The following is a 14579-nucleotide window of genomic DNA, read 5'->3' on the forward strand; positions in this document are numbered from 1 at the left end:
GGTGTTGCCATTCTAGGACATAAATTATACGGGACAGACAGATGCTGTTGTACTAGTAACAGACCAGCAATTTATAAAAGATTACTTAGAGTCAAAGCAGATAAATGAATTGCCCATAGCAGATCATAACACAGAATGTCTATTACAGGTAATAATATCACTACAGTACCACTGCCTGATCAAGACAGCATCAGATGCCATGCTGTGACATGCTAGGATAGGTCTAAAAAGTTGCAGAAGCAGGAGACAGACAGCATATGTGGGATTGCTTATATATATAATTATGAGACATCACAGACAATTCTGAGACTACATTTTTAGGTATTGTAAGGGGAGCAGCTAGGCTGAGAAGATAGCCAAAGAGAAGCAATATCATTCCCCAAAAGTTCTAAAGGAAATCAATTCACTGCCATATGTAACCATGCGCTTAAAACTGCTTCAGTATCAAGCATAGAAAGTAGTAAACGTGGTGACAATTTTTAAATAGGGCTCTGGGAACTCCACAGAAGTAAATCTGAAATTGCATCAGGCAAATTCTTAGAAAGTATAATGAACAGTAGAATTAAAAAGTTGATATGTGGATAAAAGGAAGTTGAGGAAGTATCAACATAGCTTTGTAAAGAGAAGCCATACCTTGCAAATCAATGGGACAAAATCTATTTAGTGCAATCTGCTTAGGATCCCCAGAAAGCATCCAACAGGGTTATTCACCAAAACCAATTACAGACAATAAACTGTCATGAAGTAAGAGGGAAAGTCCTCACATGAATAAATTTCGAACTATAAAACAAAAGTAAGGCAAAAGTAAGAATAAATTACTTGTTTTCTCAGTGCAATGCGGATAAAACAGGATCCCCCAGATATCTGTGTGAAGTTTTGTGTTATTCAACATGCTCAAGAATATGGAAAATGGAACGAATAGTTAAGTGATATAGTTTTCTTATGCCACTAAGTTATTCAGGGCCCTAGGAGTAACAGTCCAGTGGCTGGGGTTGGAGAAATAACAGAAGGAAAAATCAGTCTAGATAAAATAAGTTAATGTACATAGAGAAAGACAATCTTACCTTTGCATTTTCATTGTAGGATTCAGAATTACCTATCACTACTCCAGAAAAACATCCTGGTGTTTAAAGAGCACTTATTAAAACCTAAGCTCAGTAGAGGGCAAAAACCACACAGAATGTTTAAAAATGTAAAAATAGAAATAGAAAATAGAAAATAAAATAGAACAGATCATTATAAACCTAAGCTGCAACTGCAACATTAATATCTTTCACTGTTTTGGTCCCTCCCCCCTCTTCATTTCATAATGGGTAGAGCAGAATTAAAGAAAGTTGAAAAAGACAATGAAAGGTGGAGAATGAGATGCTCAAGTGTTCCTGTAGGTGATTTAATCCAAACTCTAGCTTCTTAAAATTTCCATTCAAAGAGTGTCAATTCATAGATATGATTAAGGTCTACAGATGCCTAAGTTTTATCCTGTAAAAGCACCCTGACTACCAACAGATCTGCTCTTGGTCTGCCCAGAACTGCCTAGCAGTACTATACTAAGCAAACCAAGGTATAAAAGCTCCTTTAGCTCCACCATGAGCCACAGTCATGCTTCTGCATGACAACTTGCCAAACTTTATGGGCACTTGGACAGCACATGCACCAGCTGAGGTGCTGAATGAGAAGGAAATGGTATAGCTTCCATATATTCTGCCAGTGGACTCCACCTTCAATGGGCCATGAAGAGGTATGGATGTTCATCAGTCATCTGTCAAAGGAATGTGTGTTTCAGTCCTTTGGAATGAAGTTACTCCATTCTTCCAAAGTAACTAAATATAAGAAAGAATAATCTTAACATAGCTCCAAATACTGACCTGAGGCTACTCATTCAGCACCACAGCTCCTAAGCTTTCCCATGTGTCTATCTTTTGAAAGTGGGAGCAAGCCTCTAAATTACTCAGAAAATTCTATACAAATCATATAATGTAACAGCAGGTGGCACTATCACGTCAAAACCCATACAATCATCTTGTGTTCATATTTAATCAGGTTCTATTCATAGCTAATGGAATGGAAAAGTGAGTGACATGCAAATTTGCACAGAATAATTAAATATGATTTGCTAAATATTCTTCTTCATCTCTGATTAACCATTTGCATCTTGCAATGTACTAATCCTGGATTTGAAGTATTTAATTTGCCAATACATTTGTGCTGATTCCTTTTGCTCTGTTCAGCCATCATGGCAGTTCTACATTCCCAGTAGAAATCAGCTGAAGCATTCATAATTATTTCTTCTAAAACTGCTCATAACCACATAGCTAGTAAGACAACAAAACTGCAATTTCCTCTACTTTCACATAGAGTACTATCTATGAAAGCTGTAATGACAAAGAAAAAACAGCTTTTACTATTTCTTAAAACATCATTGAAAAGACTTACCAAATGGCTGGAAATCATCAGACACTTAATGAATGATGAGCAGGAGCAGTCTGATCTTTCTGAAGCACCAATAACTACACCCATAACAGTTCACATGTAGAAGTGTCAGCTATATCCACCTCTGGAAAAGGCCCCAAAACACATCCTCCTGTTTGATGTCTATGTGATACTTTTGAGTGCTTCTGCCCTTCACATTTGTAATGCAAGCTGCTATGTGTTTTTCAAGCCCCTTATTCCTACACTGAGGCCAAATATCTGAAGGACAAACACTTTGGGCCCCAAAGTCACTGGGCCCTGCGATGAATAACTAACTACAGGTCGTGATTATGAAGCATAAGCCAACTACCAGAAGAGCAACTGTCTGCTTAGCTGCCAGTTCCTCTCGGCCATGCACAATCTTTCCATTTCCATCAATCACAAGGTAGACTTCAAACGCAGACTCTCTGCCTTCTCAGGGTAAGTGACTTGGACTGTAATCTTAAAGACAAAAACAATCTGTCAGAGATGGGATCTCTCCCTCCGCAGAACTGTCCTGTCTCCAGGGAAGGTTTTCATACCAAAAATACATTTCCAAATCAAAAGTGTGATATCCTTGGATGGGAATGGAGGATGTGTTGATCTATTTTTTATTGGACTGAACTAAGAAAAGCTCAGTTTCATTTTGGGTCAAACATTCATAAAACATGAAACAAAGGATGTTACACCAACCTGTGTTTGTAAATCTGACTGTGATTGTGACTCTTCCCTCGTGCCATCACCACAGAGCAGGGCACCACTCCAGCCTGCTCTCCCCCATGAAGGCCCCTGGAGCAGGGCACCAAACACCTCATCCTCCACCATGAGGCACCATGGAGCAGGCCACCACCCCACCAATTCCTCCACCATGACGCACCATGTAAACACCACAGCAGGCCCCAGCAAGCTGCTGAGGAGTACCAGGAAAACTAAGTGAAAAGGCACCACTGCAACTCTACATGTTACAGTATTTTGTAAAATCTTCAGAAGTATTTAAAATTTTTCAAAGTAGAAAGCCCAGGGCAAGCTATCTTCTTCTGCTCTTTGAGGCAATGCGTTGACTATCACCTGGTTTGGTGGCAAGGGTGCAGTTGAAGAAGCCTGACAGACATCTCATCCCCCAGCCCTGTCTCCAGTGAGGCCAGACATGGGCTAAGCTACTAACCTTAGGCATTCAAATCCCATGAGATCTTTTAAGAAGCATGACTTAGACTACTAAATAGTTTATTTTAATTCTCTCTTTTGGGTTTGGATTATGAACAAAAGATCATCATTTTCTTAACAAACATGAAACCCAAGACATTTATTTTACTTTGTATTATAATAAAAATGAGATTATTATCTACTATCACAGGAGTTCTGAAGCCAAGACTTTACAGAAAACAAAAAGTAATATGAGAGTTTAAAGAGAATTGTAGAACTTGAAGTGAGTGATTATCCATAAATAGAGTTAGAGGGAATCTCATCCCAGAGGAAAATTTGGTATACAAATGTTATCTTTGGCCTACACTGGAAAATACAGGTTAATAAAAATAAAATTCAGAATTATTTCACTATTGAAACACTGGAAAAGTCTTACTGAAATATTTGAATCTGGTAATGTAAAAATATATTTGTGTTTATAACTGAAAAGCCCAGGTTGTGACTTTTCTTGGTTTTTTGGTGTAGTATCTTACAGTTATATTGCAAGAACCACATTACAAAAGATAAGACCAGATCCAGCCCCAGTCTAGATTAGGGCCCCTGTGCAGCAGCACATGCGATGTGCCTCAGAAGGCCAAAACAGGGGATCACACCTCCTCTCTGCTCCAAGGCAACTCCATCCCAGTGTAGGACACTGAGGGGAAGGTAGGGACACTCTGAAGTAAAAGAGGTGACATTCTCCCATCAGGTATCTATGTTCTTGTTGTAGATGTCTCCAAACTAGGCCTATCTCTATTCAGTGGCATCTCCATGTTCATTATCATGGTTCTGCCAGCACCCAGAACATGGAATGAAGTGCAACAAACTGAACCTCTGCCGGGAGGTTGGGCCAGATGACTGCCAGAGGTCTTTTCCAATCTCAATCATCCTGTGATTCCAAGTCTTGTCTAATCAAGATTTGCTAAATGAGATGAACAAATATTAATGGCCTATTTATGAACAGCAGGTAAACTTTAGTGCCCTTTTCAAGTAGTTTAACTAGATTATTTTCCCTAGGCTCTCTCTGTAGTTAATGTGTTATCTTTCTTCTCTGTGTGCTGTAAGAAACTTAGAGAGACCTCGTTCAAGGCAGCTGTGAGGGTGCAAAGACTTGACACAGAATTTCTCGGCAATTATTTCCATTTCTGTGCTGTTCAGCATCCCATATGAACATGCTGCCTCTGGAAAAGCAGTACAAGCAAAACTCTCCTGTTTGTAAGATATGGAGTGTGCATGCCATTAGCAGCACACATGTTGATGCACAAGTGATGCAGAAGTGGAACGTGTCCTTGCTGGATCTCCCAGGGGAAGGCCAAATCTCACCTACACTGCTGAAATCTGTAGCTCACAGCTGCAGACCCTTGTTCTTAATATACTTTTAGTGATGGTCGACTGTCTTTCTAGTGCTTTCAAAACTTTTTTGTACCAAACCTCCTCTCAGATGTAGGAAGTGAAGGACTACATAGCAAATCCAAGAAAACAAGTCTTCTAACCTAAGTACTTAAGTCTGTAAAGCTAAGTCCCTTAAAAACCACTTCATGTGGTTTCAGGAGTTTAATGTTTAGGATATGTTCTAAACTATTCTGTTGCCATACAAGATTAAATTGGAGTAAAAAAAATCAAAAATCAACTATTCAATTTAAATTTAAGCCAAATTAAATGCAAGCCCATGTTGTTTTAAATTCTTCAAAGGGCATACAAACTGTTTGGGTGGAACAACAGAAACCATTATTTGCTCTCAGCAAAACCTTTCCTTCAAGTATTAGCAAGCCATGTTCCCAGATACATAAAAGCAATGTCTCAAGCCAAAGAAGATTATTCTAATTTATTCCAGTTTGTTCCAATTTACTCCAACAAAGAATCTGTTCCAGTACCTTTAGACTTCCTCACACTACTTTATCTCCCAACTATATTTCAGTGCACTGATTAGGGCATACCTACCTAGTTAGGTGACGTATTTAACATGTTAGCATATTTTTCTCTTTGACAGCTTTGGAAAACACAGGAATATTCTTTCTCTCTTTGTGCTCCAAAACTTTTACTGCTGTGATGCTCCTTGCACTCTGCATTATACCACAAGGTTAAAGCTGTTGAGGGTTATAACTAATCTTGCAACATGTGAGAGCAAACCATTGGGCCTGTTTCTGATTTCACTTCCACCAGTATATTTTACATACTGCTTCAGTGAAATCATGAATCACTGAGGTCTTCAGGATGAGAAACCGAAGACATAGGCCAGAAAAAAAATGAGCATTTGCTTATAACACTTCTGGTGGTATTTTAAGAATTCATTATCATTCACTAGGTGGGGCTGATACCTCACAACCAAGAAGATTGAAAACAGCTAGAAAGAAATTGCTTCACTGAAAGTAATGCTTTCATTTCAAGGAAAAACTTTGGGTAGGGTAAAATTAATAATTAACCTTATATGAGGGGTTTTTGAGGTTTTTTTTGAGGTTTTTTTCTATATGTCTATAAAATTTCCATCTTTGAAACTTTACTCATTTAATTATAAAGTATTTGAATCCTTTTAACATGGATAATTTGGGCTTAACTCACTTTCTTAAGTGCATATGTCTACTGCTATTTGATATTCCTAAGGGTACCTGAGATATCTGCTTATGACCAGCAGATGTGATGCAAAACTTTTAAAAAATCCCTGCTTCCCCTTGGAAGCAAATGGAGGCCAAGAAGCAGAAGCATGTTTGTACACGTAAGGCGGTATGAGATGCACACAGGTAAGTAACATTCTGATAGGAAGCATCTGAGCTGAACATGATGTGTCAAGTGCAGGAAGAAAACAACAGGGAAAAACAATTTGAGAATGATCCTTCTCTGACTTATCCAGACCATAAAGCCTCATCTGGATAATTTGAAATCTGGTTTGGAAAACAGGGATGGAGTCCCTTTTTTAAAAGTCATATACAACATCATAACAAAGGCCAGAGACAAAATTTGCTATAAACCACTTTCCAGAAAAACACCTTGTCTTTGATCTAGCTAATGATGTCCAATCTAGAGACTCCAGCCTGGCAGCTAGGATTTAGCCATATACCCCAGCTGGACCCATGAAAAGGGAATGGCTGTGAAGCAAATAAGCAGCAAAGTTTCCCCCACACAGAGGCAGGCTCTATCCCAGAGCAGCTTAAAGGGGTTGGCAGTCGTAGCGTGCTGCTGAAGCAGCTCAAAGCAGTCAGCTCCGATGAATGAATTAAGCCCTGAGTCACCAAGGTTCTGGAAGTCATTCCAGAAGTAAAAATTCAAGAAAGAATGCATTCAAGTCAGCAAGAAAGGGGCATGAAAAAGTTGATTCATACAGTTCAGTATAGTTACTAAACCAAATGATCTAAGGACAAAAAATTCGGAAAGGAAGGCAAGGCAAGGCAAGGCAAGGCAAGGCAAGAAGACAAAAGCTGGCTTAGGGAAGCGGACACAAAAACTGACTGGCACTGGCAAGCTTTAAATTTTCCATGCAGAAGGGGATTCAAGTGAAAATAAAATAAAAACTAAACCTGAAAGAATTCCTTAACACATGACTTGTTCCACAAATCACAGAAATCTAGTTAAAACTTATAAAGTGGATCAGAAGAATTTTGTTAATTGTATGAGTAGAATTTAAAGCATGTGAAATTTAGGTGAGATCACTGAGATTGTGCTTTGTTGCAAGAAACAATAATGTATAGAGGAGGACCACTCATAGTATCTATGAATTCACAGAGAACTCATAGTTCAGTAGCCTTTGCTCAGTATTTCTGCCATTGTCCTTGTTTCAGCTGGGGTAGAGTTAGTTTTCTTCACAGAAGCTAAGTATGAGGCTACGTTTTGGATTTGGGATGAAAATAATGTTGATAATGTGCTGACGTTTTGGGTTGTTGCTGAGCAGTCAAGGACAGTCCAGTTTCTCATGCTGGCCTGCCAGCAAGAAGGCTGGGGGTGCATGGGGAGCTGTGAGGGGACACAGCCAGGACAGCTGACCCAGGCTGGCCAAAGAGATATTCCATACCATATGACATCATTCTCAGTATATAAAGCTGGGGGAAGAAGAAGAAAGGGGGGGACATTTGGAGTTACGGCGTTTGTCTTCCCAAGTAACCGTTACACGTGATGCAGCCCTGCTTTCCTGGAGGTAGCTGAACCCCTGCTTGCCCATGAGGAGTGGTGAATGAACTCCTTGTTATGGTTTGCTTGTGTGCGCGGCTTTTGTTTTACCTATGAAACTGTCTTTATCTCAACCCATGAGTTTCCTCATTTTTACTCTTCCAATTCTCTCCCCCATCCCGCCAAGGTGGGGGACTGAGCGAGAAGCTGCGTAGTGCTCAGTTGCTGTCTGGGGTTAAACCACGACAGCCATTTACTTTTAAAACATATTTTACTCATTAACAAAAAATTATTCCTACTATAAATGATCAGGTAACACACTAATAAAGGCACAGACATTTAATTATGCTTTCAAAGACAAATCAAAAGGGATTATTTTACAAAAATCACATACTAAATATGTATCACGTACCAAATATGAAGCACACAGTCTCTTTATTTAGAACTGTTATATATGTCCAGATACAGAAAAGCATATGTATGTGCTTGAGTTTAAGGTTTTTCTGTGAAATGACTGAGATTATTTGCATGTTAAAGTTATGCATTTTTTTCTTGATTAGAAGTTTTACAGCATTCTTAGATGGAGGTCCTTTTGTCAGGAATTTTTCCACTAAGTCAGAAGTTGAGAGCTGTCAAGGGCAGCAGCATGATTAAGGCGAATGGAAATCAAAATAGAGTCGAAAAGAAAGAAATTATGGAGACAAAGCAGCAGTGTAGGAAAGAGACGAGAACAACATGGCCACAAGTCTGTCAGGCTTTCTACCATTCCATTTAGGCAAAAATTCAGTACAGCACAAATAGGGTTACTGAAGAGCAGATTTGGATATTACAATTAGATTACCCTCTCTTTCTGGATTCTAATTCCGTTTCAGATGTCAGCATGACTGTAGTATTTTATGGTTATTCATGGTTATTTATGTTTTTATTGACATTTAAGGTTATTACTGCTATAATATACATTATTACTAATGGTTTGTTTTACAGTAGTGTCTAGAGGGGAATTCAACTGTATTTGCTCCCAGGAAAGCTGATAACAAGGTTTCACTTTCAATCCTCTGAATACCAACCTTAGTTCAAGAAACAGAAGAGAAGGACCAAGGGAAGGAGAGAGGATTTCCTCTCTGTAGCACTGACAGGAGTATGTGCTCACACAACCAATGTCTGGGTCATGTCCAAAGTCTTTTGAAATCAAAAGAAAATCATTCATTGGCTTAAATGGGCAACCAAAGTTTAGAAATGTATTTTAAATCCATTATAAACATACAAGATCTGCGTAACAAATTTCAGATCAAGACAAACCTTTTGTGAAATTAATACATTTCCTTCACCTCCACCCCCCACAAAGATCCTCTACTACCCCACAGGCTTTAGAACCCTAAAAGTCAATATCAGGTGAAGAAATAGTGTTGCAAAATTCCTTCCAAAATTGTCTGTGGAGCCCAAAACCTGAGCATTTAGCCATTTGGGACTGTCATCTGTGAACTCATTATTAGTACTACCTAAGAAGACTTCCTGGAGTCTGATAGATTATGAATTCTATTTTATTTGTGAACATTACATGTTTGATCAAAGCTATACCAAGTCTCATGCAGCCTGAAGAAAGGAGTGAAATCGATCAGCACACCCATCACCACCCCTAGGAAATGCTGTCTGACAACAATGAAGGATTTACAAAAATTGGAGACATTAAACAAAATTTCTTCTGACAGGTTCATATCCATAAACATACACCGACTGACATCTATAAAAATACTGCCTGCTAGAATTTTAATAAGTGAATACCACAGATACTGACACTGAAGCAACTGTAATTGCAATACTGTATATGAGGGATACCCATACTAATATATCTAGTTTTATAGTTGTTTGAAGTGATTACTTTCATACATTTACTTATATGCTATTATTTCCTCTTGCTATATGCATTCATCCAAATAAAGAAAAAGTTACTAATGCCATGTGGGAACCATCTGCGAGATGTTTTATTCCTCACAATAAACCCTATGATAAAGAAGGGTTTTTTTAGCTGTTGAACAGAAATTATCATGATTGCTTATTATTGTTCAGATGTAATAAGATGTGAGCAGATTATTTGGAATGCAGTCTTCTCTCATAAAAAAAATGCCATGAAGCATCGTTAGCCCCTACACCCAATTCAGGTATGCATGTCACCATGTATGGAACAAGGGAACTGTTCCAATGAGCGTTCAGGTCACGTTGTTGATCTAGTTGAAAACCTTGGAATATTTATTATGGTTAGTTAATGAGGTACTATTTATGCAAATGTGACAGGCTGAAATTGAGGAACAAGGACTGTTTCTGTCCATGGAAGTTTCCTCAGAGTTGCATTCCCAAAGCTTTCCAGAGGACAAGGACTCCTCATCCAGGACAAATAAACTCTAGTGCATGAGCTAAGAAGTCAACAAACAGACTTTCCCTTCTATGCACCCAGAAGCAGTGATGAATATCTCCCCCAAGAAGTTCAGCACTTTATCACGCAGTCTTATACAACCCGGATCCCCCTAAACCTGGAAGCATCAGGTGTCCTCGCATACTACAGGACATTAATTGCACATGTCAGCAATTAACTGTCATAATTTAATCATAATAGTACTTACATATTTCACAATTATATTGTGAGGATTAACCAAATACTGCATTTCTAAAATTATTTGTGACATCCAGAGTCATAACGGTGTTATTTCAAAAATACAAAGTATTTTCATAGTTATCAAAGTAAGTGTGTCATACACTGGTAATAAATGCTTGTTTTGATAAGCAAGAGCTAATAACTATACTGATCTAACTAGTAAAAAATTATTTTGATTTTACAAAAACATTTAAAAATGAAAAAAAAATTTAGAGTCAGATCCATCTGGAAAACCATAGACATCTACAATATTAATACTTTATCACAGCTATTGTCTAGTGGTCCCTTGCCATCAGGGAAGAAAAATGGAACTTTGTAAGGTGTGATTCATCCCATCTGAAGCAGAGGTTTATAAAACGAATAATGAACTCTTTCTTTGAAGCTCCTATTTCTCTTTGACTGAAGAGGCTAAAGATGACTGGCAGGGCAATGAAATCTCTGCTTTTCATAGGCAAAGTTGGTCAACTATGCAGTCAGTCACATACACAGGAAGTCAAGTTACACATAACATCCACTTAAGGACCACAGCTCGTCTCACAAAATTAATTATTCTTCCTACAGGATATAGGTTAGCCAATATACCCAAATTAACTTTGTAAATTTAAACACTCTTAAGGTATTTTGAATGAATGAAAAGATGGTGAACAGCCACCTTATATACTATGCCAAGTATGATTTTTTTGCATTATTAATTGAAGGAAATTATTCGATACATAAAATGTGAACTACAGGATTGTGGGGCAAAGAAACACTACTTAAGTCAGCAGAGAATGGCAGCAGAGATGAAGTTGCCTGAACACGTTTCTCTTTTGCACTGCATGAAATCATCTGAAGTTATTTCCATTATGATGGTTTTTTCTTTATGAAGACATGCCTGTTCCGATTCTCCTGTTTGTTATTGGATGCTCAGCTATTATGCCTGTTCAGTGCTGTAGATGGAATTATTAAGTACACAGGTAGATGGATTGGATCTTTTTCTTTTAGTGCAGATATATGTTAATTGCAATGAAAAAGTTTTATGAATAACGCAATATTTTAAAGTTGTCAGAGGTAACTGCAATGTTAATACTTCATTGATGTTATAAAAATTCCTAACAAATAATGAATAATTCTGCCTAAAATAAGTATTTTCTATGATAACTATTGGTCAGAGATTGCTATTGATTTATAAGTAATGTTTTTAATAAGCTGGAAATGATCATATCACTTTCAAAGAACATATTTTTCCTGTTGGCTGTTATACTTTATATCCTCTTATAAGTGGGAAAAATTAAGGCAAAATTAAAGTTTATTAAAAAAGAACCACTTTGTTATCCGGTATGCCACCAGGAGATCGTCGACTCATAGAATCATAGAACAGTTTGGGTTGGAAGGGACCTTTAAAAGTGATCTAGTCCAACCTCCCTGCAATAAGTAGGGACATCTTCAACTAGATCAGGCTGCTCAGAGCCCCATCCAACCTGACCTTGAATGTTTCCAGGGATGGGGCATCTACCACCTCTCCAGGCAACCTCTTCCTGTGCTTCACCACTCTCATTGTGAAATGTTTCTTCCTCAGACCTAGTTGAAATCTGCCCTCTTGCAGTTTAAAACCATTACCCCTTGTCCTATCACTACAAGCCCTGTCAAAATGTCAGTCCCCATCTTTCTTAGAAGCCCCCTTTAAGTACTAGAGGGTTGCAATAAGGTCCCCCTGGAGCCTTCTCTTCTCCAGGCTGAAAAACCCCAACTCTCTCAGCCTGTCCACATAGGAGAGCTGTTCCATCCCTCTCATCATCTTCGTGGTCCTCTTATGGACCCGCTCCAGCAGGTCCATGTCTTTCCTGTGTTGAGGGCTCCAGAGCTGAATGCAGGACTCCAGGTGAGGTCTCACCAGAGCGGAGCAGAGGGCCAGAATCCCCTCCCTCAACCTGCTGGCCACACTGCTTTGGATGCAGCCCCAGATATGGTTGGCCTTCTGGGTTAAAAGCGCACATTGCCAGCTCATGAACAGCTTTTCATCCACCAGTACCCCCAAGTACTTCTCGGCAGGGCTGATCATATTCACAGGTTGAGGAGCAAATGTTTTTTAAGGGTATGGACTTTATTGCCTGAGAGATGCTTAAGGTTAAAAGGAGCATTTTCTTCCATCCCTGCTACTGAGAATATAACTAAAAACAGAAATTCTTCAAAAAGTTTTCACTTTTGAGAATCCTCAAATATTCTTCATTTAAAAATGAAAGGTCAGGCATATATTTCACGTAAAAATTTCAAGTTCTGTTGTACACTTTACTATGGTACTGTAATATATTTTTAATAATATTTTTACTTTCCATTATTTATTTCCTGTACTCAAAAGTACACACAGGATGGTTGAGATTGGAAGGGACCTCTGGAGGATATCTGCTCCAACCTCCTTGCTCAAGCAGGGCTAGCTAACCAGGAACATGTCTAGATTTTTTTTGTTAATATCTCCAAGAAGGTAGACTGCACAACCTCCCTAGGCAACCTATTCTAGTCGTCAGTCATCCTCACAGTAAAAAAGTGCTTTCTGATGTTCAAACAGAACCTCCTGTGTTTCAGTTTGTGCCCATTGCTTCTGGTTCTGTCACTGGGATGGGTACTGTTCAATATCTTTATTAATGACATAGACAGTGGGATTGAGTGCACCCTCAGCAAGTTTGCAGATGACACCAGGCTGAGTGGGGCAGTTGATATGCTAAAGAGAATCAATGCCATCCAGATGGACCTTGACAGGCTTGAGAAGTGGGCCTATGTGAACTTCATAAGGTTCAACAAGGGCAAGTGTAAGGTCCTGCACCTGCATCAGGGCAATCCCCAGTATCAATGCAGACTGGGGGATGAATGGGTTAAGAGCAGTCCTGCACACAAGGACTTGGGAATACTGGTGGATGAAATATTAGGTAAGAGCTAGCAATGTGCACTTGCAGCCCAGAAAACCAACTGTATCCGAGGCTGCATCCAAAGAAGTGTGGCCAGCAGGTCAACAGAGGGGATTGTGCCCCTCTGCTCCTCTCTGGTAAGACCACACTTGGAGGACTGCGTCCAGCTCTGGAGCCCTCAGCACAGGAAAGACATAGACCTGTGTCCTGGTTTCAGCCAGGACAGAGTTAATTTTCTTCACAGAAGCTAGCATGAGGCTATGTTTTGGATTTGGGATGAAAAAATGTTGATAATGTGCTGATGTTTTGAGTTGTTGCTAAGTAGACAAGGACCGTCAATCTTCTTGTGCTGGCCTGCTAGCAAGGAGGCTGGGGGTGCACGGGAAGCTGCGAGGGGACACAGCCGGGACAGCTGACCCAGGCTGACCAAAGAGATATTCCATACTATATGGCGTCACGCTCAGTATATAAAACTGGAAGGAAGAAGAAAGAAGGGGTGGAGGGACAGAGTTATGGTATCTGTCTTCCCAAGAAATCATTACATGTGATAGAGCCCTCCTTCCCTGGAGACGGCTGAACACCTGCCTGCCCATGGGAAGCAGTGAACGAATTCCTTGTTTTGCTCTGCTTGCGTGTGCAGCTTTTGCTTTACCTATTAAACTGTCTTTATTTCAAACCATGAGTTTCCTCACTTTTACTCTTCTGATTCTCTCCCCCATCCCACCGTGGGGGAGTGAGTGAGTAGCTGGGTGATGCTTAGTTACTGGCTGCGGTTAAACCACGAGAACCTGTTGGAGTGGGTCCAGAGGAAGGTGACAAAAATGATCAGAGGGGTGGAACACATCTCCTATGAAGAAAGGCTGAGAGAGTTGGGTTTTTTTAGCCGAGAGGAGAAAAGGCTTCAGGGAGACCTTACTGCAATGTTGCAATACATATAGAGGGCTTATAAGAAAGACAGACCGACAACTTTTATCAAGGCCTGTAGTAATAGGACAAGGGGTAACAGTTTTAAACTGAAAGAGGGCAGATTTGGCTTAGGTATAAGGAGGAAATTCTTTATGATAAGTGGCAGAGAAGAGTTATGGCTACCCCATTGCTGGAAGTCTTCAAGGTCAGGTTGGATAGTGCTTTGAGTAACCTGTTCTAGTGAAAGGTGTCCCTGCCCATAGCAGCAGAGTTGGAGTAGTTGGACCCTTTAAGGGTTCCTTCCAACCTAAAACATTCTATGATTCTACAATTCTATGATTCTATGAAAAGAGCCTGGCTCCATCCTTTTTGCACCCTTAGATGTGACAAAGTCCTGACTATATGATTTTTCT

This window comes from Phaethon aethereus, assembly GCF_964289735.1.
Source record: "Phaethon aethereus genome assembly, chromosome: 2".
Classification (NCBI taxonomy): Eukaryota; Metazoa; Chordata; class Aves; order Phaethontiformes; family Phaethontidae; genus Phaethon; species Phaethon aethereus.